This window comes from Mustela erminea, chromosome 9 (genome assembly GCF_009829155.1).
Source record: "Mustela erminea isolate mMusErm1 chromosome 9, mMusErm1.Pri, whole genome shotgun sequence".
NCBI classification, from domain to species: Eukaryota; Metazoa; Chordata; class Mammalia; order Carnivora; family Mustelidae; genus Mustela; species Mustela erminea.
In genome coordinates, this window is record NC_045622.1 from 47,585,424 (window position 1) to 47,611,378 (window position 25,955).

General features: G+C 40.1%; 1 long non-coding RNA gene across 1 annotated transcript; it reads left to right on the forward strand.

Moving 5' to 3' along the window:
* On the forward strand, positions 1–25,759 carry LOC116599386. The gene is made up of 3 exons (XR_004289351.1): positions 1–1,265; positions 1,903–1,995; positions 25,571–25,759. It is a non-coding gene; the product is annotated as an uncharacterized LOC116599386 (long non-coding RNA).
* The last annotated feature ends 196 nt before the right edge of the window (positions 25,760–25,955 follow it).

Here is a 25,955-nt window from a genome sequence, read left to right on the forward strand (position 1 = left end):
TGAACTACCTGTGATCACATCTGGAAGCCCAACTTGCCAACAGCAAAGGCAAGTGCAATACCCTAGGAGTACCAACCAGCCACCTGGTAACAAGTTGATTTCAATCTTTCAGTTATCGACAGAACAAATTTTCTCACTTGAGTAGTCATTCTGAGTATGGATTAGCTTTTCTTCTCAAATGCTTCTGCCAACCCCGTCTTATAGAATGCCTTATTTGTCATCACAGTATCTCACATTTCATTACTTTTATCCAAGGAAATAATTATTGCCCGCAGAGGGGATGAAGCTATGGGCTCTAGCTTATAGTATTCACTGTTTTTGTTGTGGGATCATGTTGCCTACTATTCAGAAATAGCTGGCTTTGTAGGGTAGTAGATTGGTCCAGTTACATTAGTTGGGAAATAGTTCTTTTGGAGGTTGGATGCTATTCTACAATGTGGAACATGTGCTAATCTAGCAACCAATATACAATTCTGTTTATCTTATAGCTAGAATACACTGGGCTAGAAATTAAGGAGGTAAAGTGTGAATTGCTCCTTTTACTACCCAAAAAAATTCAACATATTTTCTTTCCATCTTTATATATTTGGTCTCTGCTTATTTTAGAGGGCTTAATGCATAAAGAAAGAATGTTTTTGTTAGGAGACATGCAATAGTTCCATTGAATTGGAAGTTGAGACTGTCACCTGGCAATGTTGGTCTCCTCATGTCACTGATCTAATGTACAAAGAAGGGTGTCTGTGGTGGCTGAGGTGGTTGATCCTAATTTCCAAGAGAAAATTAGATTGCTGCTGCACAATGGGGCAAAGAGAACTGTCTGGAAATCAGGGTACTCTCTAGGTGCACTATTGTGACCCAATAAAGTCAGGACTGCTAAAGCTTCAGACCCTTTAAAAATGAAGATTTGGGTTATTTCACAAGCTTGTGAACCTTGATCAATTGAGGTGATAGCTGAAGGAAAGAGGAACAAGTCAGTGAAATAACAAAGTGTAAAACTCAACTATGGCATTGAGATCATTTATAGAAATGAGAACTATAGAAGATAGTATTCTACCCCTTGCTTCTATGTGTATTTTTGTATATGTTAACTATTTTCCTTACTCTTTTTCTCTATTATTTTACATAGGAATTGTTCATTGGGATTAACCTGACAAATTGATATTTAGATTACAAGATATACAGGTGGAATTTGACCAACTAAAACAGAAGTTAACTTCATCCTGGGATGGATATGGTGACTGTTGGGATCTGTCTCTCCTTTTCAGGTGACAGTGTCTTCCTTTCTATAAATGTTAGTTGCGTCTTGTTAGGAGGTAGTCTGAAGTTGTTACTGTTGTTATATGGAAGTTTAGTTATGGGTAAAGGAGTGTGACTGATACTAAGCAGGCTAAGAGTTATATGGTGCATCTCTTTTACTTATCTCTTGTCTTATAGACCTAAGCCCACTATTCTATATTCTGTTCTGAGATCTGGAGGGTGGGACTCTGCAAAATACTTTTCCCAAATTTCCTTGCTATCTGGCTTCCTGCAGTAGGTGGTGTCAATGCGAGACCCTGGTGGGAAGATGGAAAGAGAGAAGAGAGGGGTAGGACGTCCTGCTTTCAGCTCCTGTTGGTGTCCTTCCAGCATCAGGGGACAGCATTTTATGACACTCCTAGTACCAGCTGTACCATGCCCCCTCAGTTTGAACACCAGCTATGTGAAGGCCACTCCTCCACAACCCCAAATTCTGGTAATCCTATCTATTCCCTTTGTTTTTTTCAGTCCCAAGGATGGCCTGCTGCTTCCTTAGGTTACTAATATTTGGCTTCCCTCGCGCGTCCCTTTTGGCTCTTTCATTCAGTTTTCCAACATCACTATAAGCAACTCCTTATATTAAATTCCTGTGTTTAAATTTCCTAGGGTGATTTGTTTTTTCATGATGTGGCCCTGGCTGATGTAAAAAGGATCCAATGGGGAGAGGTGTTTCCTAGTATTAAGAACCGAGTAGGAAAGGTAAGTGGATGATCACAGCAGGCTAACATGAGATAACCATGAATGGCTCAGACATTTTACAAATGAAGATTTGGGTTACCTTACCAAATAAATAACACTGACTAGGTAAGGTGCTAACTGAAGCAAAAGGATCATGGAACATGGAAGAAGGTCATTATAAATACCAACTATTGCCTAGTGACCACTTAGAGAAATGAGAATTGTGGTCGTTATGCATATTGCTTTGTCATGAATAAACTTGTATTTATTAGCCAATTTCCTTTATTCCACTCTTCTTTTCTGTTACTACTTTATATAAGGTATATTGGTGGTGCTTAATTTTATAATTTGGTTCATTAGATTATCAAGATGGGATTGTGGCTGAGGAAGAGAAAAAGATTGTCATCACTAGATGAATACTGAGAGTGGTGGGGCTTTGGGTGTAAACGCTTTTTTTGGATAGAGAATAAGTGCATGTTCATTTGTATGAGGGGTAGCTATATTACATTATGTTATATTGTAGTTGCTATTTTGTTGATTGGAGATTTAAACATGGTAGAAACTGTGTGTCAATATTATGTCCACAAAGGGGTGGAATGCACTATACGTTGTTTACTGGAATTTAGCAGTTGTTTCTACCTCTTCTATGTTCTCAGCCTCTCCTTATATTGCAGATTTTGGAAAGGTAAAAACTTCATTTCACAGACTCACTTGTTAGTAGAATCCTGAATGTAATTTAGGCTTTTCCAATGAGGCACATTTGTGTTAGATTTGGAAGATGGAAGACAGATGGAGGCCATTCTTATTGGGCAGTGGCAGCTGACGTATGGACTTCAGCTGGCAAGAGTTTTTGCAGCAGCCAGATTCCACGTCCTATTGTTCAGCCAACAGCTTTGTGACAGCTGCATTTGTTTCCTTGTTTTCTGAACTTTGGGTAGCAGAAATAATTTCCTGACTATGAACCCTAGTGGTGTTGTGACCTTAATGTGTAGTACTGGCTCCTTGACTTCAAGCCTTGTAATGCCCTTTAAAAAATATTTATGTATGTATGTATGTATGTATGTTTTATTTAAGAGTGAGTGCATGAGCGGTGGGGAGGGACAAAAGGAGAGGGAGAGAATCCTTGAGCCGATTCCCCACTTGGGCATGGAACTCAACAGAGGGCTCTATCCCAGGACCGTGAAATCATGAATGACCTGAGCTGAAACCAAGAGTTGGCTGCTCAACCAATGGAGCCACCCAGGTATTCCCCATTTTAATGATTTTTAAAAAACAGCTTATAGTACACCGGAATCACCAGAGAATAAATCCTTGAACTTGAACATACATCAGTAGAAATCTACAGTGAAATACAAAGAAAACGAAGAAAATAAAACAGAGCATCTGGAGATACAGGGCAATAAAAAATAAGTCTAGCACATTTGTGATTAGAGTCCAACAAGGAAAAGAAATCAGAAGAAATATTTGAAGAGATAATGGTTAAGAAATTTCTATCTCAATTTCTGTTCATCAAGTAAACTACCTTCAACTCTTAGCTATTTCTCCTTCACTGTCCCTGTACATTTTTCATTAATATGCTTAAAATATGTTTATTTTGCAGTTAGAGATATTTTTAACAGATTTATTGAGATATAATTCACATGCCATAGAATTCTTCCATTTAAAGTGTGTGATTCAATGATTTTTGGTGTATTTACAGTGAGTATCACCATATCAATTTTGATCCTTTTTATTAGTTCAAAAAGAAATCCCACATGCCTTAGCCTTCTCCCCTTCTATTAGGGTTTTCCAGAGAAACAGAATGAGTAAGAGGTGTTTCTGTGTTTCTGTGTGTGTGTGTGTGTGTGTGTGTGTGTGTGTGTGTGTGCATGCGCGCGCATGCACTTATTTTACAAAATTGGTTCACACGGTTTTGAGGGCTCACAGGTCTGGTTTGCTGGGATGAGCAGCAAACTGAAAATTTCAGCAGGAGTCATTGTTGAGGTCTTGAGTTCAGAGACATTCTGGAGGCAGAGTTTTTTCCTTGTAATTGTAATGTCATTGTAAATGACTTCAGTGTATTCTTTTAAGAACTTCAGTAGATTGGGTCAGGCCCACTTACATTATAGAGGGTAAACTGCTTTACTTTACTCAAAGTCTACTGATTTAAATGTTGAACACATCTTAAAATGCCTTTAGAGCAACATCTAGACTTTCACCAAGCAACCAGGTACTATAACCTAGCCAAGTTGACACATGGACTTGTGATAATGAGATACAAATGTGGATTCCTTGTAACAAATGTACCACTCTGGTAAATGATATTAATAGTAGGAGGCTGGGGAGAGAGGGAGTGTATGGAAATGCTTTGTATCTTTTTTCTAATGAGCAAAGGGTTTAAGTAAACATTTCTCCAAAGAACATATACAAATGTACAATAATCATATAAAAATGCTAAACATCATTAGCCATTAGCCATCATTAAGCCAAGACTCTAATGAGATACCACTTAACACTCACAGAATGGCTATAATCCAGAAGATAGAAAATAAGTATTTTTGGTGAGGATGTAGGAGAATTTGAGCTCTGATATATAGCTGGGGTGGCGGGGAATGTAAAGGAGTATAGCTGCTTTGGAAAACAGTCTGGCAATTCCTCAAACTACTTCCTCAGAGTTACCACACATTCCAATAAATTTAGTCGCTTTTGGGGTCACTTGGTAAAGGTAGCACACCCAAATGAGAAATAGGTTGACTCCAAAATCAAAAAAGGCACACTAGGCATTACGCCTGTATTTTTGTTGTACGAGTGACCAGATACAGCACTTTCTCCTTAATCTAAGAAGGAATAGCTGTACATGTCCCACACCATTGGACCTCTAGAAATTTCACTGAGGTAGAAGGCCTCTGAATTTTTGTTGGGTTAATTTACCAGTCTCTGACACACAAATATATGACCAATAAGTCTAGAGATGTCACTCCTTCGCTCAGTAGATTTAATCAGCATATTGTCATCTCAGTATAATGGATGCAGTGTGATATATTGTAGAAGAGAAAGATGGTCAGAGTCCCTGCACACTAAATTATGATACATGGCTGGACATTTAGTATACCTCTGAGGTAAGATGGTAAAGGTATATTGCTGGTCTTGACAGCTGAAAGTAAACTGCTTCTTGTTCTAATTCAGAGATTAAGTATAGTATAAGGAGATATGTATGGGTGCCAAGTTGACAAGGGATGGCTGACAATGGTTAATATTATGTGTCAACAAATGTAAAGAGGTGCTCACTCTCTCATACTTAGGGTTACTTGTATGAACTGAGAGTGAGTACCTCCTTCAATTTTGTGCCCTGAGCACTTTGCTCGCCTCACCCATGTCCAGGCCTACTCCTCCTACCTCCAACGTCTCCAATTCCTTCCTAGTTCTATGTGTATGTTCAGGTCAGAAAAGAGGCCCCCATGATCCAGTAGCTATCCCTTTCAGACGTTGTCCCCAGGACTTTGGGAGGGTGGAAATAGCCAACCACGTATATATAAGTCAAGCCATCTCCATCTGCCCAAACTTATCTCCAGTCCTCCAACTCTGTTCTCTTTCTCTTTTAAGGAACATTTCAAATCCAAGGGCCCTGTGAACCCAGTGGTTCTGCCCTGATCTGACCTGCTTCCTCCTTCCCACTCAAAGCACTACTAGCATGCGGGTAAGCTGATCCCATTCCCTGTCCTCCCAGCTGGCGTACCTGTACAAAGGTGGAAGGCACCAGCCTAGGGAAGCCATAGAGCAGTATTTGGAGCTAAATAATAGCTAATAAAGAGACTTATGGTAGAGGTTTGGAAATGGGTAGGGTCTATTTGTGTTGGACTGAGTTGGGCTCCTATCTAGCCCAGGAGTGGAGACCCCTATCCTTTGTAGGCAAGACTTCAGAGCCTCAGTTTCCTGCCCCATACCTTGGAGTTTAGTCCATAGCAATAACTCTTTAGCAGGAACATGTATGCAGAAAAATGAGTTTAGAACCTTAAATCTCTTTCTTTCTCTACCCAGTTCTTGGCCCAGATCCTCACTTCCATGTGGAGGTCACTAAGTCCAGAGAAATCCAATTAGAGTGCAAGTCTGAAGGCTTGTTCCTTCAGCCAAAGGTCCAGTGAATGGACTTGCAGGGAGGGAAAATTCCTGGTGTGACTGAGTCTCAGATCCAGAACAAAAGTGTGCTGTTCCATGTAACAACATCACTGCTCCTCAGAGAACCTTCTCAGAAAAATCTAACATCTTCTATCTGGAACCCAGTATTGAATCAGGAAAAGGAAGAACAATTGTCCATAGCTGGTCAGTTTTCTCTTTCCTCTCACTGTGCCCCCCAAAATGGGCTTTTATGCTCATACGCCTGACAGTGGCAACTCTAACCTGCTACCTTGGGTTTGGCTGAATTTTTCTCATGTTAGATTTAGATTATGTATTTTAGGCAGGAATATCTCAGAAATAATTCTGTATTCTTAATGTATTCCATCTCAGTAGAGTGTGATTTCAATTTCTCCCATTACTGATAATGTTTATTTTGATCATTTGACTAATGTGGTAACTTCCAAGCTTTTTTACTGCGTAAATTTATTCTTTTTTTTTTTTAAGATTTTATTTATTTCACAGGGAGAGAGAGATCACAAGTAGGCAGAGAGGCAAGCAGAGAGAGAGGGGGAAGCAGGCTCCCTGCTGAGCAGAGAGCCCAATGCGGGGCTCAATCCCAGGACCCTGGGATCCTGACCTGAGCTGAAAGCAGAGGCGTAACCCACTGAGCCACCCAGGCACCCCTAAATTTACTCTTTTCTAAGTTATATATAATACATACTTTGTGGGGAGATACTTTAAAGCTATGTAAATTTTCAATTTCTTACCAGATTTTAATTTATCCATTTATCTAAATATATCTGTTTGGACTCATTGTTTTCAGTTTTATTCAATGGTTTATAAACCATTATGATCATTATTAATCTTGATGCTCAAATTGTTTTCTGTTTGGTCAGTGGGAACCCCTTCAAGCTTGCTTCTGGGTCCTTTCGACAGATCTCCATTCGTTCATGGAGCATTTCCTTTCCCTGGCACAAAGAGATATTCTAGACTTATTTTATTTTCCCTCCTCAATACTAGAATCAACTAATTATCCAAGGAGTCTGAGTGCAAAGTATGTTTATTGCTATTGGCCTGTGGCTGCTCCCAGTTCCTCCCAGTAGACAGGATTAGGGAACACACATTTATGTCTATATTTATTTTTATATTTATCTACATGTATTAAAACCCATAAGTTTACATCAAAGCCTCCAGTTCTAATCCAATACCACGGGGCTACTTTTAGCCCCGCTCCCCTTTAAATACTTGAAACTCTCTTCTCTGACAGTAAGAATCCTGGCTCTCAATCCTTAATATATTTAATTTTTGATCAGCCCCCCTATATAAAACCAATTTCTCATCTCTGTCTTTTCTCCTTGTCCTACATGAATGCCTTCCTCAGTCCTCTCCAATATTCTCTGCTGAGCCTTTCATCCATATGGATGCCTTCTTCTCTTATTTGAGCTCTGAGATGTCATACCCCATTCCTCACTGTGCTCTGGCTCTGACACTCAACAGGGAGCTCCCTTCCATGGACCCCTCCCCGCTTCCATACATCAGACTGACAAATGGGTTGATATGCCTTCACTGCTTGGGGATGGAGGCACCTTACAGTGGGCCACTTCAGTTCTTCTACACCCCACTCTGTCCCACTACCTGCACAGATGTTGACTCTGTTCTGCCTCTCCTGGCTGCCTTAGAACTAAATTATTCAGGACAAGAAAAGTAGGGCAAGAAAGAGATAGGAAGAAGGAATGGGAGAGGAAAGAATGCTGTGATTCTCCCTCCTCTTTTTATTCAGTAGATCCGTTAGTGTATTAATCATAGATAAATTCCTGGTCTGAAAATTCCAGTATCCCTGCCATCTATGAGTCTGGTTCTGTTGCCTGCTCTGTCTCTTCAAACTCTTTTTGCCTTTTAGTATGCCTTGTAAATTTTCTTGATAGTTGAACATTATGTACTGGGTAAAAGGAAGTACATATGACTCAGTAATGGGGTGGTGAGGTGTGGGGAGTGGGGAAGCATTTTATAGACCTGTGATTAGGGTTCAGTCTTTCTGTGGACTATGAACTTTGCAAGTGCTTTTCAGGGTTGTTGTTGTTGTTGTTGTTGTTGTTTTTCCCCTCCCCTCAAGTGGGACAAGATGGCTTGTGTGAGCTGGAATCAGATATTTCCCTTTCTCCAGGGAGGTCAGGCTCTGCTTAGTTTTTCCTGAGGGCAGACCTGGTTCAGAACAGAATGCTCTGGCATAGTTCAAGGTGGTTCTTTTTCTCCTGACCTTGCTAGAAGCACAAGGGGAATTTTTCTTCATTATTTACTTTGAGAACTGGTAGAGCTCCAGTAACTGAAACGTACAAAATTTGGGGGAATCCCATGATGACAGGGTCCCCTGAAGTTTTTATTTCTCGGGTTTCTACACTGAGTCCCCAGCATTTTGCAATCACAGTTCAGTTTATCTTACTACAGCACTGGTCCCATGGATGTTTCTGCTCTAGTAAGTTAGATTCTCTGTATTTGCCTTTCCTTCCAGTTTTGGGGGTTTGCCCTGTGACCTTATTTTTCTCATGGATTTAAGAAGAGTTGTTGATCTTTCAGATTCACCTTTTTTACTTATTTGAATGGGGTAGCAACTCCTTATACTTAGGACACAGAAATCTCTTAGCTTTCTGATTATAGCTCTTAGTGAAATTATTTGGTTTCTAAAACAATAAATCTAATTATTTTCCCAAAATGATGTATTTTAAATATGTGAAGAAAGCTATTATGTTGTTTCTAATTTTCCTTGGGCTAGCATCCTCCTTTCCTTGTCTCACATTCCTTTGTTTTTTTCTTCTTCCTTATCTTCCTTTCCCTCCTCTTTCTTTTATTCCCTTGTCAAATAGTTATTAAACGTCTACCTGTCATACTTCCTATTAGGCACTGAGAATAACTTCTTTCCTTTCCTCAGAAGAATTATGCACTGGTAGTGGAAAAAAAAGCACATAAGATTTTATAAATGTTCTAAATCTTACAGAAGTATACCTCCTTCTTTGTTTTGATTTTGATCACCATTGCTTCCCTACTCATTTTCCTTCAGATAAGCTGTAACGTAGTAACATTCTCCTTAATTTGTAATCTGTCTACAGTCAAATCTGTGCAGATTCAGAAAATTCTCTTATCTCTCTCTTTAAGCTAAATACCTATTGAATAATTTAATGTTTGCTTATGACTGGGACAGTGTGTTTGACTGATGCCACATGTAAAAGTTGGACTGATCTAATATGTATTTTCTAATGGGTATTTACTCCATTGCTAAATGTCAAAATGTGATCAGGGCACACAATCCACACAGGATGGCATAGCCTTTTTGGAGTCTGGAGATCTTTAACGGAAAGTGAATGAAACGTTTTGTTTATTCTGATGCAAGTGTAGACCCTAGTCACCATCAAGGCTCACAGTGGCCAAGGTCCATCTTAGAATTTATTCAGATAGGCAGAAGTTTTATTATGAATCTAGAATTTCATGGTGTGGAGAGCCCATGATTTAAATTGGTTGACGTGACTCATTAGCAGTAGATGGACAAAAAATAAAACAATACTATTTACTGAGTCACCATTGTTACTATTGAAAATGAATACATGCACAGATTTATTTTTTTCAACTTCAGAAAATTCTCAAGGTGGCTTTGAATCATCTAATGTAGAATCCTAAAAAATTTAAATTGATGGCTTAGATTTCAAATGAAAAAGTAGGTTTCAGAAAGAGAGCATATAACTTCTTAAAAAGGAAGTTTTGCCTTTTCTATACAGCTTTGCAACTGAAAATCTGTGTTTGGATTCCAGTGACCCTGAACAATAAGGGTGGAAGTGGGCCTTTATTTATTTCACATTGCCTTTCAGGTTTCTCTTTAAATTCCCTGTGATGAGTGACTGTCGTTTTTTGATGGTCAAACGATGCTTAACGATGAAAACAAGAGAAGGCCTTGACTAGGGTAGTGAAGCCTGTAACATACCCACAAGCAGATTCTATATAAAGATTTGAAAGCAGGGAGGATAGGGAAGCCTGTTAAGAAGCATTCCCAGCTCACAGCAGCTTAGTGGAGAAAAGCTAAGATCACCGTATGGTTAATCTATCTGCCAAAGCACAGTGGCTTTTGCTTCTTGTACCTGACAGTTATTGGAAACTGTAACATTCCAGGATGTGTTAGTAGACCTTCTCTCTCACCACGCAAGAAGTTATGTAACTCAGAAAAAGAAGTCGAAGAGAAGGTTCTCTGGAGCACTAAGGCATACTTGTGGAAATCTCAGACGTGAAAGAGAGACTACTGAGTCGGATGTCAAAGCACGAGACTTAAATATGTAACTCCGAGCTGTAGTGGGAAGAGGAGCAATTGGATTCCTCCCAGAGAAATTTCTTATTCCTGAAAGAGAGCAGAAAAACGAAAAAGAATGGTTCTTGGTCCTTTGATTGTTCCAAGAATGAAGGAGAAATCCTGGTCTTAAAATACTTTAAACATCTTAAACAAACAAACAACACTTCTTGTGGCATATTCCTTCTCAAAATGAGATCATTCCTTTGCACCATTTCAGAGCTCGAGACACACTTTGCGATGGTGAACAGAAAGCACCACTATCTCAAGCCCGCATTCTGAGCTTTTATGTCTCAGTGCCTGTCACAAGGAAGCTTCCTGGACATTTTAAACTTTTTAAAAACTTCAGTTCAATAAAAATGAAGATTTTCCTTTTAGGTCACCATTTCTTCTGGCAGACTGAGTCTAAAATGCACTTTATTTCCCTTTAATTTAACAGCTCCAGCAGCTTTTCCAGTTAAATCGACTGTTCATTATTGAGCCCCATTTATGAAGGGGCTGTGCAGTGCAGTTTAATGAATCCTTGGCACAAAGCTCCCTTTCAGGACTGGGAAAGAATAGGGGCTGTTCAGGCCCTGTAGGGCTGTATGTCAAAGCCAGTCCATAATGCCTGTCAGCCAAGGGCAGAAATTCCCACTGATATAAGAATGTGCAAGAAATCAACTTTCACCACCGATGAGCAGATTAAGACACGATCAGGAAATGAGACTGTAGGTTTAGAACAGTGACACCTGTTTGAACAGAGGGATTTTCCCATCCCTTGATCACTGTGTGCCTGGAGTGGGGGCTGGTAGAAGCAGCCACACAGCCGAGGCCTCAAAGCCTTCCAGAGTCTTCTGAGAGGGGAAGGAAAGACCAAAAGACCTTTGTGGGTAGGGGCACCTTTGGGCTAGGTCTTGTGCTAAGTACTTTCACATTTTTTTTTTTTCTACTTTAATCCTCATAAGAAGCCTCTGAGGATTATTTACATGTAGCAGGAAAGGAAACTAAGGCTCACGGGGATTTCATTTCTGGTTCAAGGTTACACTGTTAATTAGCCACCAAATGGCAATGAGAGGATGGAAGGTAAGCCTTCTGGCTCCCAATTGTGTGTCTTTTCTAGTGCTCTGGAGTGAGGCTCATCAGTAGATTTGGTCCTTTGGACATAGCCAAGTTTTCTGGTCATTAGGAATAGTTAAAAAATTTTAATTTCATGGGATTTACACAGATGGCCTACTAGGTGCCAGGCAGATGTGACATACATTGGGATTTCAGGCAGATGAACCACAGCATGGAAGTTTGAGGAATGGGCGTTATGGGCTTCCTAGAGTGCTAGACAGGCCTGGGTTTGGATCCTAGCTCCGATGATACATAACTTGCATACCTTTCAGATCTGGGAAACCTTGGGAAGGTCCCTCTCACTAAACCTAGGCTCTGCTGCTCTTTCCTCACCTCTCCCCCAGCCACCCAGTGGTCAAGGGATGGTGGTTCTGGTGACACTGGTATGCTGACTACTCTCCTGAGGCTAACATGGTCCAGATGATTTCTGCAGAAAGGAGTCCAGGATGCCTTTGTGTAGATACCATGAGATCCCTTAATTATCAAAATGGCTGTGCGGATTGTTTGTGTTTGTTTATTATTATAGGCAGGCTGTAAACCCAGCGTGGAGCCCAAGGCAAGGCTTGATCCCAGGACCCTGAGATTGAGACCTGAGGTGAGATCAAGAGTCAGACGCTTAACCCACTGAGCACCCAGATGCCCCATGTGGATTGGTTTTCTTTCAACATCATGGAGCAGATCAAGCCTGATGAAGTATAATTTTTAAAAAGGTAAAATCTTTAAAAAAAAAAAAAAGGTAAAATCATGACTCTCAGGCAAATATAAATGAACCTATTTAACTCATGAATTAGCAAAGGAACCATTAAAGATGTTATGATTGGTTCAAATAACATTTAAAAGATCAGGTATATACTATTGCAATATTAGGGTAAGTTTATTGGCTTACATAAGAACTGAGCTATAAATCTTTGTGATTCCATGAATAGAAATTTTTTGCATATCTACTAGGCAAAACTCTACCAGGTAATAAGAAATTTTACCGAATCTGGAATCTTCAACTATTGGCAAATGGTGAGAAAAATTAAATTCATTACTCTAGACAATCTCTGGGTGGTCTTTGTGCCTGCATAACACTGAAAGAATGCGAGACTCACTTTTAAGCCTCATTTCTAAGTTTTTCATGATTCTGATAAGCCTTATATCTTATAGACAAGTAAATCTGGACCCACCTAGAGAGAGGAAATGATTTTCCCACATCATAGTGAGTCTTTGGCAAAGCCAGAACTAAAACCCAGGTATCCTCTCTCCCTAAAAGTGTTGTCCCACTTTACTATTGTGGAACGGCATTAACAACCCTCTCCTCCACTGGAGACCAGAGAAGGAAAGGACTCGAACCTTTCAGATTGCAAAGAGTGAAAAGGCACGTGTTTTCTAGGGCTGCTTTTAAATTAAGATCATTTAAATTTTGGAACAGGAAATAAATGCTAACTGATCCATTTTATTAAGATACAAACTAAGAAGTTTATTTTGGGGTTTACTTCTTACTAACAGCACTGAGGTAGTTTGGTTCCTCAGATAGGGATCCCTGGAAACAGACTTGATATGGAGTTATGTGCTGAAGGCTTATTGAGGGAAGACTCTCTTCCCCATCCATAGAGAAGAAAGGAAGTCAAGGTTGGGCAGAAGCGGACCTGCTATCAGCCTCAGCTGATCTTTTGGAAAGCTCTGGATCTAGGGTGGTCCTTCACACTTGACTCAAATTGAAGCGCAGTGGTGGGAGGGGCGGGGTTATCATTAGTTTCTGGTACACCTGGGAAAGAATATGACCTTGGGCAAGGCAGTTTCCCTCAGCTGTGGGCAATGCTTGGTGAGAGTTGTCAGCCATTAGCAGACAGTAAAGTCAGCAGCTGGGGGATGGGTTCATCAGTTCCCAGAAGCGATCTGGGCATAGGATCATGATTTCCACTATGTCTGATTTCTATTACAAGGTTAGCTGTAGTAAAAAGATTTTGACTCAAGGGCCAAAACTGATGCATTAGTAATGTCAAGAGTACTATGCTAAGAAATTTCTAAGTTCATCTGGGCTGGGTGGAAGGAATGTGAGGATTGATTAGTGATGTCTGTAGGACAGTGATTGATGATGTCTTGATTCTTCTTGCATTTAATGCTGGTATAGGGTAGGGTGACAACACCATGCAATCTCCCTAGAACCATCTTGGTTTATGTCTTTGCTTCCAGTGCAATTATTAATAACTAATGCTACTTTTTATTCTCAAAAATGTACTTCCTTGGAAAATCAATGTTATGGTCATCCTAAGAAAGTTCTCAATCTTGCCATTCCTGCTCTCTCTTCTGAAAAGTGCTCCCCTCTCTCTGGACCCTATTTGCGACAAATAGCCTAGTATCATCAGTATGTTTAGACTTTCAAAAACTGGCAGAGAGGGTTTTCTGTAGCAACTTCTGCTTCTGCTTAGCAACACAAAACTCTCCTGAGGCACAGGTACAAACACCCTAGCAACCTTTTTAGAATAGGCAAAGAGTTGGTAGAGGATGGAGATGTGAGGCATAGCACAGGGAGAATAAAACAAATTACAACCATGGAAAATTATTCTGCTACATGGTGGAGCAGAACTTTGTAGATATAGCTGCGATCTGGCCTGGCTAAAGGCATGTTGAACCTGCATTTAAAATCAGAGATTTTTTTAGGGACACCTGGGTGGCTCAGTTGGTTAAGCAGCTGCCTTCGGCTCAGGTCATGATCCCAGCGTCCTGGGATCGAGTCCCACATCGGGATCCTTGCTCCGCAGGGAGCCTGCTTCTCCCTCTGACTCTGCCTTCTACTCTGACTGCCTGTGCTCGCTCTCGCTCGCTCTCTCTCTGACAAATAAATAAATAAAAAATAAATAAAATCAGAGATTTTTTTAAAATGGTTTTTAAGATTTATTTATTTAGGAACACCTGGTTGGCTTAGGTCATGATCCCAGATTCCTGGGATCAAGTACCACATTGGGCTTCTTGCTCAGCAGGGAGCTGCTGTCTGCCGCTCCCCCTTGCTTGTGTGCTCTCTTTCTCTCTGACAAATAAATAAAGTTTTTTTAAAAAAATATTTATTTATTTATTTATTTGAGAGAGAGCATGTGCAGCAGGGGCAGAGGAGGAGGCAGAGGGATAGGGAGAGAGAATCTCAAGCAGAATGTACTAAGTGCAGAGCCTGATGCAAGTCTCAATCTCAGGACCCTGAGATCACAACTTGAGCAGAAATCAAGAGTCAGATGCTTAGCAACTGCACCACCCAGGTGCCCCTAAAATCAGAGCTTCTTAAGTCTGGAAGGGAATGGAGAGATCATCTATCCATTTTATAGATGGGAGTTAGGCCAAGGTTACACTCTAAGTATTTGTAAAGCTGGGATCAGGACACTGGTTCCTTAAATCTCCTCTCTAGGGCTTCTTCTACTGGACCAGCTTCTGTTCGCCGAGGAGTCTGTAGCAATGACAACAACATGGAGGCAGCAATTTGGCCTCGGATAAAAGAGAAAGATCGCTCTCAGACCTGGGATGACTTGGCACAGGGACTGGCAAGAACAATTGCTGTATGCAAGAGCATAGGCATTATTTTTCCTCTGTAAATAGAGCATGGCATCAGGTTGGGGGCCAGAGTCTTCTCTGGTGCCAGGAAAGTGACAAACGCTAAAAACTGCTATCACGGACAAGGCAGTGTGCCACATGCCATGGAACACAAGGATAAATAAGTTCCTCTGCTCGAAAATCTCCAGTGGTTCTCTCTGTTTTCATCAGATCAAGTCTAAGCTCCTCTGCACAGGCATCTGAGGCACGCTTTTTGATCTTATCTCCCTCTGCTCCCTGCCTCACACCTTATATTCCAGCTGCATGGTGCTACCACAACTTCTCTGATGCTGCCTCGCAGTTTTATACCTCCATGTCCTGTCCCATGAGGACTCTTTTAGGATGCTCTTCCCCCCACCTTCTTGAAGAATTATAGTTACTGAAACTCCTTGTCCTTTATGGCACAACTCAGTGGCGTCTTCTTTATGGAGCCTTCTTCCCCTTCTTTGCTCCAGTAACCATCTGCTTGTGCCTCTATGCAAACACTGTCCTTAGGACAGATGGCATTTCTCCATGCCTAGAGCATGGTGTACCTAGGATACTGCGGGTGCTCAGCAAATGTCTGCTGAATGAATAAACTGACATGACAGTTGGACTCAGATAAATTGTTGGGAATATGGCTGTCTTCTTAGGACCAGGACTTAATTATGTGTCTTTTGGTGCTTAGGATGGCGCCTAGCACATAGTGGGTCCCAAAAGCTATTTCCTGAGTGACAGGGCTCGTCAAGTACACCAATAGCGGATCCCCAGCAGACTGGGCATGGGGATGGTATTTTTAGATTTGAAGCTAAACACTGTCCATACCAGCTCTTTGACTATTGGCAGGCTACCTAAGCTCTGTGACTTTAGGTGCCTTCAGTGAAATGGGCATGATATTAACTATCTGAGAGGGTTATTGTGAACAATGAACAAGGAACAATGAAGGTCCCTGCTATGCTTCAGATATACAGTTGATGGCTCATAAATGCTGGGTGAGTGAATGGATGAATGAAGAAAAAAGTGCCATCAAAGACATTGAGGTAAAGTGTCAGGAAAGCAGGAGGGAAGGAGATAGAGCAGCCTGAATCGGTGGTAACAAAAACCTGGGCGGCCTTTTTGAGAAAGTTAACAATCGAAAGCAGAATAGGTTTCAGAAAGGGCAATGGGATTAGTGATACCCTGGTTCTGCCATAGAGAAATATAATCTAGTGTGTTCTCTGCCACCCCAAATAATATGCCTGATGAAAGTCACTTTAATAATGATGAGGAAAGACCAAGCATAATGTAGTAAAACAATCCTTAATTAAGAGAACCTTAATTCAGGTTCTCTTTTTGTAAAAGTGATTTTGAGGAGTTGGGGGAGGGAGACTGAAAGGTAGGTATGGAATTCTAAGACTTGAAATCTCCCCCTTAATTCATTTCCTCCTTGATGCTGTCAGGAAATGCTTTCCAGAAAGAACAGGCAGGTTTAATGCAATTACGTTGTGTTGGCCCTCCCCAGCTTGGCCATGTGCTAGGCAACTCCAGCTGGCCTCACACAAGAGAAAACAAACTTCAGCTGCCCCTTAGGCCATTGTTTTAGCACTGTGCAGAGAGGGGTTCCAGCGGCTGATCCGAGCTGCTTAAGCTGTTTAATTGAATGAATTCAACCTCATATAATAGGATCTAGGTCTTTAAGCATTTCTGTCTGGCATACCGGATATTGGGCTGAGGGCTGCTCAAGTTACTCAGGCTTGCTGAGACCCTGAGTGTCTCTGGTGTCCACACTCGCCACATTCTGGTGTAAACCTCGGTCGACTCAGGCGAGCCTTATGTTGTGCCCTGATGGATATGCTCCACACTGATCCAACGTAAGTCTCTAAGAGGGGTATGCACAATCAGGTATTTGAATGAAGTCTGAACAAAAGAAGATTCCACATTCAGGGGCTTGTTAATTTTTCTCACTTTTTTTTTTTTCATAACAGGAATCAGCATGCATACATGCCACCCATTTTTTAAAGATATAATTCATATGCCACAAAAATTCACCCTTTTGAAGTACATGATTCAGTGGGTTTTAGTATATTAAACAAAGCTATGCAACCATCACCACTAATTCCAGAACATTTTTATCATCCCAAAAAGAAAACCCGTAACCATTAATACACATCACCAATTTTAAGTAAATGAAATGAAGTTTTAAAAAATGAAGAAACAGCTTTAAAAAGTAATAAAAAGGTGGGGGAATGGGGTAACTGGGTGATGGATATTAAGGAGGGCACTGGGTATTATATAGGACTGATGAATCACTGATCTCTACCTCTGAAACTAATAATACATTATATTAATTTTTTAAAAAGTAATGAACTCATATGCAGACTTTCACCAATGTGACTATATCCAGATCATTAACAGATTCCTTCAGCTATAGGGTCAGATTCTAATACTAGGTAATTTTTAAAATTCTCTATTTACCCTAAATTAAAAAATTCTAACTCCCAATTATAGCTTATTGGGAATGACAGCCAATGTTTGTTGGTTCTGTTAGAGAGTTCTGGATATTTGGATCAAACAAGGCATCTTCTCCATTATAAGTGGGGGTTTTTGGGTGTTGGGCAGAGATCCCTCCATCTCAGTAAGTGTAGATGCCTAGGCATCTCCGGGGGTAGATTAAAATTGGTCTAAACAAAGGAAGGTAATATCCTTTTCCTTGGTCATTGAGTAGTATAAGGGTAAGCATATAATCTAGTTTTGGCTAATGAGATGTTTTTCTGGGAAGGGCTTCCCTTTATGTATAAAATCATAAGGCCTTCTGAGGAAAAGGCCCTTTGCCCTTTTCGAATAGTGGTGTGATTTGGAAATGAATCAGCTGTCTTGCAACCGTGAAGCACCCACGTTAAGGATGACAACTGACACATTAGGAAAAAGGGAGCAGAGGAATAAGTCTGGGATCACAGTGGTAACAACAGCTGAACCAGTGCAGAAATTTGCTCACATTAGGATCTCTTTCTCTTATCTAACTATCTATCTATCTATCATCTACCTCCCTATCTACCTATTTAGTTTTCTATGACTATCAGCCCAATTGTAAAGACCTAGAGATTACAAAAAGATTTTTAACTCAACATCCCATCAGATGTTAATTTTACAACTATAACATACTTGAATATTTTAATTTGTGAAATAACAGTGCATGGACTTCCAGTTTTAATTTTAGCTGCATTTAGTTCTAGAAAGTACTTTTCAATACTCCATTGCAGTATGTTGATATAGTTTTGAAATATTTCTCCAAAATGAGCTTTAATTTCTTTCTTGGGTAAGTGAAGAAAATCATCACCTAAAAGGGAAAAATCAGGCTGCTTTAAACCACAGTTTTATTTCTAAAAATCCTGTTATCTTATCCTCAACATAAAATAGTCTTGATATCTCAGCTTGAAATTACTGATTAGGCCTGGCTATTCAGGATACTGAAAATATTGCCAAGGTAAGGCACTTGAGAAATATCGTTGCGCATTATAGTATAATAATTTCTATTTGGAATAAAGTAATTGTGAAAAGCTCATGTAGAATTACTTTTTAAATTTAGATTTTAATGTGTTATTAAAATAAATATGTGCATGGTTTATAAAGGAAAAATATTACTACAATTTTCTTCTCATTATCCCTATTTCCAACCCTCACTTTAAACATTCTTTTTATTTTTTTTTTAAATATCTTATTTATTTATTTGACAGAGATCACAAGTAGGCAGAGAGAGGGGGGAAGCAGGCTCCCTGCTCAGCAGAGAGCCCGATGCGGGGCTTAATCCCAGGACCCTGGGATCATGACCTGAGCCGAAGGCAAAGGCTTTAACCCACTGAGCCACCAGGCACCCCTAAACATTCTTTTTAAAGATTTTATTTATTTATTTGAGAGGGAGAGAGAGGAAGAAAGAGAGTGAGCATAAGCAAGGTGAGGGGCAGAGGGAGAAGCAGGCTCTCTGCTGAGCAGAGCCTGATGCGGGGCTCCATCCGGGGACTCCAGGATAATGACCTCAGTTGAAGGCAGATGCTTAATGACTGAGCCACCCAGGTGCCCTCTCACTTTAAACATTCAAAAACTATTTCTTCTTTCTATTTTTACCCACATATTTCAAAAGAGTCTTATGTGACAGACAGGGAGATACACTGCCCAGATCCCTCTTCAGGAAAGGACTCATTGCCTAGCTGATGCCAGTATGGTGAGCTGGCAGTGTTCAGGGGTTAGCTTGCTCAGGCTTCCTCCTCTTCTAAGCTGATCACACTCACACGGAGGTGACCCCTTCAGATGACGACTGCACAAAGTGCTGATGCAAAGGCCTATCTACTTCTGCCTAGTGTATTTCTCCTTTCATGAGTCGTCTTAGCAGCAGACATCTCCTGCAGTTTTGCAGAGACTTCTGTCAGATCACCAAACTGTCTGAGGCCCTTCCTGCTGGGCTTGGCTTCCTCTTTGCTTTCCTTTCAGAGGTCTCAGATCTGCATTGGAGTCTGATGGCTCCCCTTGTCCAGTTCTGCTTTCTCTTCCTTTTATCTTTTGTGTTGCCCCTCAAAAGGCCACCTTCCCTGAAACTATTGCTTACAGAACACTTACACCTTTTCCACCTGTGGGGTGCTACCCCTCTAAGTTTCCCAGTCCTTTCATATAGTTCCAGCACAAAGTTGGGTTAAATTCATTTTCAATGATGATTCTATGATATTATATAAGTATTCTTCCCAGTTCATGTATATTTTACTGAAATCTCTTGTGCAGTTTTCTGTTTTACCTGAAGTTAATGACTGCCTTCTTTGGTGGTGGGAGGGGTAACTTAGTTTTCTATGTACATTTCACTACTTCTTCCCTTAAGGCAGTAACAGAAGGATAACAGCTTCTTAAATTTAGAATGCTTTCGATTGCAAGTAGCATCATGCCCAACTAAGAGTAGAAGAGGTTTATTGTCTCAGTCTTATTTTTAAATTTTTATTATTTATTTGAGACAGAGTACAGAGGGAGAGGAAGAAGAAGCAGCAGACTCCCAGTCGAGCAGAGAGCCCCGAGATCAAGACCTGAGCCAAAGGCAGATGCTTAACCTACTGAGTCACCAAGGCGCCCCTATTATCTCACTCTTAAAGAAGACTGTATGTTTAAAAAAAAAAAAAGGCGGGGGAGGGGGGAGGTGGCAGGTGGCTCAGTTAGCTAAGCATCTGCCTTCAATTCAGTCATGATCCAGGGGTTCTGGGATTGAGTTCTGCACTGGGCTCCTTGTCCAGTGGGGAGTCTGCTTCTCCTTCTGCTCCTCCCCCCTTTGTGCGCTCTCTCTCTCTCTCTCTCTCAAAAACGAATAAGTAAAATCTTAAAATTAAAAAAGAAGTCTATAGATTGGAGTTTGAGGATTGGTTAATTCAGTGACATTATAATGTCATTGAGGATCCAGGTGCTTTTCACATTTCCGGTCTGCCAACCTCACTCAGCAGGTTGATTTTTGCTTTTTAGGCTTTCCCCCTCATGGTTCTAAGATGTCTGCCTATAGCTCCAAGTATCCCTTATATATGAACAAAGGCAGGGTGGGGAACATTTCTTCCTCTCTCTTTCTATTCTCTCCTTTTATCTGTCTTTTTATACGTAGGTAAAGGGGGACTCTCCTAGAATTCTAAGAGTAGTTTCTCCTAATGTCCCATTGGCCAAGATTGGATCTCAAGCCATGCTATAGTTGAAAGGGAGATGCAATTGTCTGTCATACTCAGCTTCCGCAGGAGTAAGTAGGCTCTGTCAGCTAAGAATAGGTGTGGGGTATTGAAAGGAGCGAAGGTATCTGCCACCTCCCACCATCATGGTCAAAACCCCAAGTATATTGATCACTTTCATTTATTTTTCTTGTAGTCATCCCCTCCTTCTCCAGAAATTCTCCATTCTCCTGTTTCAATTTGGACAAATTATCATCACTTGGCCTGCTCTGTGGTTATTATTGTGATACTTCTCTTGGTTATCATCCAGGGAATTCCATTTGATTCTATCTCATGATGGATCCCCTGTTTTCTGGATACTCTTTTCTTCTATCTTTTTCATGAAGCACATTATTCAGTGATTCCCTGAGAAAAGTTTCTTGAGGGACTATAATACTTGAGGGACTATAATACTTGAGGGACTGTAATACTATAAGGTATTACATGTCTGAATATGTTGCTGTTCTACACTCACGCTTGAGTGATCACTGGGTTTGGTATAGAATTCTAAGTAGGAAATAATTTTCTCTAAGATTTTTAAGGTCATTGCTCTGTTGTTTTCCAGGCTTCAGTGTTATTAATGAGAGGTTTGATTTTTTTTTTAATTTTTTTTTTGGGGGGAAAGAGAGCGAGAGTGCAAACAGTGAAGGGGGGTGGTGCAGAGGGAGAGGCAAGAGAATCTTAAACAGACTCTGCAGGCTCAGCACAGAGCTTAGTGTGGGGCTGTATCTCACAACCATGAAATCATGACCTGAGCTGAAATCACAAAACCTTAACTGACTGAGCTACCCAGGAGACTCTAGGTCTGATGTTATTCTGATTCCATTTTTATTTTTATTTTTTGTACATGATGTTTATTTTTCCCTAGGTTCCTTTATTCTTTGATATTCTAAAAATCTGTAATGTGCTTTGGTGTGGGTCTTTCTTTTCATGAAGTTTGCTAGGCATTTAGTTGGTTCTTTTAATTTGGAAATGCATATCTTTCAGTTCTACAAAATTTCCTTGTTTTATTTATTTAATTATTTAATTTATTTTTTCAGTGTTCCAAGATTCATTGTTTCTGCACCACACCCAGTGCTCCATGCAATACATGCCTTCCTGAATACGCACCACCAGGCTCACCTAACCTCCCACCTTCCTCCCCTACTTCTTGTTTTATTTCTTTGATACTACTTTCTTCTCCATTTTGTCTATTCTCTGTTCTGAAATTCCTTTAGGCTTAATGTTGAACATCTCTTTGGCTTTTGTTCTCTCTAGGAGATTTCCTCAACTTTATCTTCCAATTGTTCTATTGACTTTTTAAAATGTATTACCACAAATTTCTAAGAGCTTGTCCTTGTTTTTGATTCCTTTCCCTTTTTTTGGTATCATTAACTCTTGATTCATGATTCCAGTATTTTCTCATATCTTTAACCTTATTTTATATCTTTTAATTATAATTCATATGGAAGTTTTCCTTTATTCTTTGCCTTGTCAGTTTCCTCTAGGATTCTCATTCCCCACAGCTTTTTGTTCTTGTTTTTGTTTTGTTTGTCTCTGCCATCCATGTTGAAGACATAGCCAAAATATTTGATGAACATTGGATGACAGTTCGTTTTTAAGAGTGGATACCTAAAAAGCTTATTGGAAATCTATCCAATTTTTTTCATGTGCTATTAACCCTTCAGAGAAGAGTACTCCAATTTTTCTGACTGAGGAGTAGATAACCTGCTGCAAACATTCTGAAACCAACTTAAAATGTTGAGAGTCATTATTCATAATGTGGGGCTTCATTTAATCCCTCATTGTTCACTCTCCATTGCACAAGGAATCCCCTAGACTGGAAACATACTGGGTCCAAATCCATAGGACATAAAAACCTTGTTTCCAAATCCAATTAGAAGAGAGGTTGTTTTGTGACTGCATGAGATTGGGAAAGGATCTTAGAAACTAACTGCTTCTTACACAGGCTTTCAGCCAATTCCTATTTTCAGTCTCCCTTCTCACTCATGCTTTCTCAAAATCGGAAGCTTTACTGGATCCTGTGGCCCAAATCAGCTAGTTTCCAAATTTCTTCTTCCTTTTTCTTTCCTTTTGCAGTGTTTTATAAATTATTCCACTCGGAGATACATTAATGCCAGCATATACATTTTATATTTTCATTTGTCTTGTTCACTATATATAATAAACAATGTTCTTTATATTTTTCTCACTAATTTAGTACTACAAAAACTTCTTTGAAGCCATTGATCTACTTTCACAGATTTGAGATCCAGACATGTACTATATTAACGAAGAGAATGAAAATATAACTAACAAAAACTGTAATGTGTAAATCACATAAAAATGAAGTGAAAAGCACACCTGTTAACCAAACGGTCACATAATTTAGCTGTAACAAACATATGCAGTCCTTGTAATACATGTGTAACCACTAGGATATGATTATAAAGAATAAATTGTGATTTCTATGAAAGTCATAATTAATTTTTAATTTAAAATTTATGGAATATGTACACAGAATAGCTTCAGCTTTTTCCCTTGAAATCAACTGGGGATCAGCTGAGCAATCATTGATGACAAGCAGGGAGTGGAGGGTACAGTTTAGGAAACATCAACTTAGTGATCGTCTAGGGTAGGAGAATCTAATGTTGATTTTAGGTATGTACTATTTGCTGCCCTGGTTTAGCAATATCTTGGACAGCTAATAGCATTTTTTAAAAAAGTGGACAAAGAGAGACTAGTAGGATGCTTCCCTGTTTGCAGAGTGTTTTCATACCCTTTATCACATTTGAAGTGGGCAAGGCAGAAATTATCTTCCTCAAGAAATATTTCCAAGGTGCTCAATTAGAGTGAAGGCTTTCTGTTTAGTTGCTTTGTTAGGATTTACTGGTGTGTGGGGCTGTTCTTCCACAGTGAGCTATTATTTAGCAAATAGCCAATGAAACTTGTTTCCTAACAAACCATCCCAAAATTTACTGGCTTAAAACCAAAACTTATTATTTCATAACAGTTGTATTGGTTGGCAATATGAATGGTTCTTTTGCAGGTGTTTCCTGGAACCATTCCTGTGACTTTAGTTGTCTGATGATTTGACTGGGTTTGGAGGGTGCAGAATGGCCTCACTGGCATGTCTCGCAGTAGTGCTGGCTGTCCTCAGGGGTAACTTGATTCGCCTGGGATTGTTCACAGTGTGGGGCCTCAGGGTTCCAAGAATATGAAAGCGGAAACTGCCAAATCTCTTAAGTTGGAAATTACAAAGGCTGGAACATGTGTACTGTCTCAAGTACAGATTCGAAGGTGTAGAGAAATAAACTATGGGAAGAGTTCCAGTATCATACTGCAAAGGGGTTTGGATCCAGGGATCAGTGATTCACTGGGGCCATTCTTCCCCCCCACCCCTTTTATTAAGTAGATTGGGAAGTGGAGACCTGACACGAGATCAAGAGGCAGACACTTAACCCACCTGTCCAGGCACCCTGGGGCCATTCTTATAATAATCCACCAACAACTATTGCATATGAAGATCGTTCACTCCATTTTACATTTTCCTCTTCATGAGAACCCTTGAAAGAAATACCTAACTGGCTCTAGTACGAAGGATCCTTCTATTTTTCCTAAGCAATTCATAAGTATACTGGTATTATGAAAGGAGCCCCAGACCAGTAGTTAGTAAATCTTGGTTTTATATTGAAGCTATTCATTGTAGCACTGTTTGTAATATAAAAGGCCTGGAAAAACCCCAGCTAAGTTAATCATAAGAACACTGTTTGAATAAACTGAGGAGATCCACTCAGTGAAATATTAGACAACTGTAAAAGAAAATAAATGAAGATATATTATTGTTGAGTGAAAGAAACAAGGTAGAGGAAAGCATATATAATAAAAATATGATTATCTAACAAAGAATAAACCCAAACAAAACAACAATAATGATTACTTATAGGAAGAGGGGAGAAAATAGGATAGAGGGGCTACAGTGGAAGCTAGCCCTCCCTGAATATTTCTTTGGTGTCATTTTAACTTTGAAACCATGTAAGTTTTTGAAAATTATGAAACAAAGATTTATAAAGTGATTTTTATATAAAGCAAAGTGAAACAAATGAACCTACCTTTTTATTGAATTGGTGGCCTAGCCACATAGGATTTTTGTTTTTTTAAATTTTATTTATTTGTCAGAGAGAGAGTGAGAGCTTACAAGCTCTCACTTGTGAGAGGGGGGAGCAGCAAGCAAAGGGAAAAGCAGGTTCCCCGCTGAGCAAGGAACCTGACATGGAACTTGATCCCAGGACCCCGGGATCCTAACTTGAGTCAAAGGCAGACGCTTTAGCCACTGAGCCACCCAGGCATCCCCACACAGGAATTTTTTTTTTAAGATTTTATTTATTTATTTGACAGACAGAGATCACAAGTAGACAGACAGGCAGGCAGGTGGGGAGGGGGAAGCAGGCTCCCCGCTGAGCAGAGAGCCCGATGCAGGGCTCCATCCCAGAACCCTGGGACCATGACCTGAGCCAAAGGCAGAGGCTTAACCCACTGAGCCACCCAGGTGCCCCCCACCCCACGTAGGATTTTTTTGAGGTGAATTTAAAACATAGTAATTGGACTGTTTCTCACTAGTGGGATATGTTTGGAGGATAAAAGGATGGCAAAAAAAAAAAAAAAGAAGGAAAAAGAATTGTTTGTAGTAATTATGTTATTAGTAAGAATATTGGCATTGTTATTATGAAAGTATTATACATATTGTAGCAGTATTCTATTGTTCTATCCTATTCTATTGTTGTGGATGCATACTACAGAATAAAAAAAAGAACATGAATCTGATCAAGACTCAACATCTACTTCCCATTTATAGGAAACAGGGCCAGAGAAACATGTTAAATGACATTGTGGAAATGGATGCAACTAAGTAAATTAGAATGTGGGAGAGATGACAAGACAATGACCAATTTCTTCAATAAACCAATTGCAGAGAAGACCAAAAAATGGAGGCAATAAAGATGAAAAGAGATCAAGAAGCGTACCAAACAATTCTTTGCTATTTCTTCCATTGAGGGTTGGATTCTAATCCCCCCCAACTTGAATCTGAGCTGGCCTTAGTGACTAGCTTGACCAGTAGAATATCGTGAAAATGACATCCTGAGAGTTCTGGGACTATTTCATAAAAAGCCTGGGAATTGCCAGATGGGGCCACTTGCAGCATTGTCTCTGCGATTCCTGAGCCTCCATGTAGGAAGTCT